We start from the raw sequence: 3,539 nt of genomic DNA on the forward strand, positions 1-3,539 counted from the left end.
TCCTTTTCCCTCCCTTCTTCCCTTTATTCCTCCTTCCTTCCCTCACTCTTTTCCTACTTTTCTTCCCTCTTTGCCTCTCAGTTCATTCATTCAGTACAGATTTACTATGTGCAATTCTCTGTGAAAGGCACTGAGAGAGAAAGAATTTAATCAATGTGGATCTGTTTCCTTGTTGTAAGATGAGATGAATCTACTAGATGACTTCCAAAGTTCCTTCTATCACTTTCTAGGATCTTTTAGTGAAATAAGACATGGTTCCTGCCTTCAAAGAACTTACAGTCCAGTATAGTGGAAGAACTGTGAGATACATGCCCAGGTAACTAGAAATTAAATGAGAATATCTGAAATAAACAAGAAGAGCTATAGATGAATGGGGAAACATTCCCTTTATAACAATTCAATTGCTCCTATCTTATAGTGATAATGTATCATGTAAGCTCTTTTAGGACTGGCACTGTTTGCTTTTTGTGTCATAGTCCCAATAGTCCAGAACAGATCTATTATATTTAATGCTAACTAAAGGTTGAATTGAACTGAAATGAGATACCTACCCTGTTTGGAACTATCTACTAGGCAGTAGAGTCTTACAAATTAAGATTTCAAGGGCTTTAAAATGTTCATTGAATTAAAAGAATTAAGTGTTTTCCTAGATTTTAATGTAACAGAGAAATATAAAGATCTATTATTTTTGTCATCTTGAGGAACTCACAGAATTGAAGCTGACTCTTTCAAGCATTCTAAATCTATTACCTTGACTATGACTTTATTGATAAATCTTAGATAAAGCCTGAGGCAGGGAGCATCTAATTATTTAAGATCATTCTTTGATTAAGAATCAGCAAGTGAATTTCAACTAAGATCACCTGGACTCTAAGCCTAGCAGAGTGCTCTCTATCTACTATGCCACAGTACATGATCTGTTACAAAAACAAACTTCATTCTTCACTGTGTAAATATTTTCATTATGACATTATCCAGCTTTTATTTATTATTGTCTGTTATTCCCAAGGAATTTGTTGCAGTGAAATCACTGACCCTACCAAAGAAATAGAACATAGAAGAGTGAATCAAAAAGAAGGTACTGTTAAGCTCAGATCTGAAAAATAAGGCTCCCAATTATTGTTTGATTTATACCCTGAAAGTGGTTTGCTCACCTATAATCAGGGCAAAGAGTAGGTCTGTGCCTTTTTCTCAACTGATAGAGATAGGCTGGAGAACTGACCATTTTGTGGCATATTTTGGCACTGAATGGGATATCTTGTAGGAAAAAGCCACTCACTATAGCTAGACTTTTGGTTTTGCTAACTGACAAACAAAACGTAGAGGAGTTTTAAGCAGGTGTTTATAGTCAAGGAACAGAAACTGAGATTTTTCTGTGAGTGAAGTATAGAAATAAGATCACATTTTAAAAAAATTAACTCCTACCTTATTTCAGGACAAATTTTGAGGCTCTCCAGAATACAAGCCCAGATCTGTCCACTTACTAATGGTCTGTAGTAATGTAGAGAAGAGCACCTTGAAGAGATGCTATTTCCTCCTTTTTGTTTTTATATGGTTCTTGAGTATAGCTACCAGTGATTATCATAGTCCCCCAACCCTAGCCTGCTAAATTCGTCCCCTTTTATCTCAGAGGCCAACTATCCAGTTACAAGTATCAGAAATGCATAATCCAAAGGGATAACAAGAAGCTGTAGATATTTAACTAGGAAAGAGTACCTTGGGTTAGGGGTTTATGGGAGACAGCTCAAACTGGTTTTTTAATTGATTGTTAAATTTTCAGAATGAACATCAAAAATTTGAAATGCTGCAAAACAAGGTTGATTTATCATTTTGTTCATTGTTTATACTTAAGAATATAATTGGAGAAATGTTAATCAATCATAACAAACTTGAAAGCCTATCATTCATCTATATTTTCCCCTAGAATATTGTGAAATATTCACCAAGATATAACTGCTAAGGGGAAGATAGGTCTTACAATTATTAAAAACCTGTTATGTGGAAGAGGATTCTGACTTGTTCTACTTGTTCCCAGAGGAAAGAACTTGGTCTAATGGGTGGAATTTGTGCCAATGTCCTTCAGTAAAGGAGATTTTATAATTTTTTTTTATGTTCCAGATGCTGTGCTTAATGATGGGGATAAAAATATAAGCGAAAAGAAAGACACTGACATTCTAATGCAAAAAAAGGTAGAATATAAAGAAAAATAGAAAAAAAAATGAGTGCTTGGGGAGAGGGGAAATATTTACCTAGGGATATTATGGCAAAGTCTGGAGAATAAGAAGCATTGCCACAAGGGAAAAGAAAATTGTCTTAAGCCCATCATCCAAATGGAGATCCATTATATGAAACTCACCAATGGGAGAAAGAGGCCAGCATAGTAGAGGGATATTCCAGGGTGAGAAGGTCCCAGGCATTGAGGAAAATTCCTAGGCAAGGACGCAACAGAATTCATGGTGATGAATTCTAAAAAGTCAGAAGTGTAAGTTATTGAAGAGGACATATTTAACATGAGAGAGAATGAGGATGGTGGAGGACATCTATTTTGACAAATAGTAAGTGAAAGAATGAAGGGTCCAGGTATAAGTATTTACTTTGGAAAGGACAAAGTCAACCTCTTCATTAAATAATAGAATACAGAAAGAGACAAGTAGGGTTTGGGGAAGATTTCTAAGTAATGAAAGATGAGAATGGCGTGAGGAGGAAGGAAAATTCATAATGAATTAGCTTTATTTTTTTTAGTGAATTTTGAGAAAAAATTCTTAGTTGAAAGAATGGAAACAGGAAGTGTCAAATGAATATTGTAAATATGAAAAATGATAAAGGCTGGTATAAATATATAAATTAGTATTTTAATTAAAGCCATGTTGATAGATAAAATCATTAGACCACGCGCTTGTAAGCATTCAAAACTGCCGCCACCTCCATTTTGTCTCCTGTTTCCTGGCCATGGCCTAATCGCAAAAGAGGCCACTCCCTCCTAACCCGGGAGATTTAAGCGCTCCCCTGCGTCAAGACGTCGGAAACGGAAACCAGTTGGACCATGTTGGATCACGGGAAATGTAGTTTTATACATTTCCCAAATCCACTTTTTACAATATCAAGCAGAAAAAAAGGGTTTGTAATATCTTTCTAGATGGTGGAATAGTGAATAGATTTGACAGGAAAAGAAGAAGTTGAAATTATAATCATCTGTTTGAAATTATCTAACATATGAAGGCCCTTTTTTGCCCCGAGAAAGAGAGGGTGAGAAATTTAATATGCTCCCAATAAAGTCTATCAATATTTGACTAGAAGTTACTTTTTATCCTTCCCCATAATATTCTCCACTTGTTTATAGCAAACACTCAAAATACAGTTAAAAATGGCTTATCAAAACCCATGATAATAGAATACACAGCAAATATATAAAACTGCATAGTAAGTGATGCCAATTAACCATGTAGGAGTGAAAAAGAGTGGCTGAAAGTAGAATGCTGATAAATTAACCTGTTTACAGTGTATAAGCAAAGTCCTTTCAGGCTAAACTTTTTTTCCTC

The 3,539-nt window shown here is 35.1% G+C and overlaps 1 long non-coding RNA gene across 1 annotated transcript; it reads left to right on the forward strand.

Annotated features, from left to right (window-relative positions):
* The first annotated feature begins 228 nt into the window (after nt 1-228).
* Nucleotides 229-2,180, forward strand: LOC123239562. Its single transcript, XR_006505735.1, has 2 exons — nt 229-316; nt 2,119-2,180. It is a non-coding gene; the product is annotated as an uncharacterized LOC123239562 (long non-coding RNA).
* The last annotated feature ends 1,359 nt before the right edge of the window (nt 2,181-3,539 follow it).

This window comes from Gracilinanus agilis, chromosome 3 (assembly GCF_016433145.1).
Source record: "Gracilinanus agilis isolate LMUSP501 chromosome 3, AgileGrace, whole genome shotgun sequence".
Lineage (NCBI taxonomy): Eukaryota > Metazoa > Chordata > Mammalia > Didelphimorphia > Didelphidae > Gracilinanus > Gracilinanus agilis.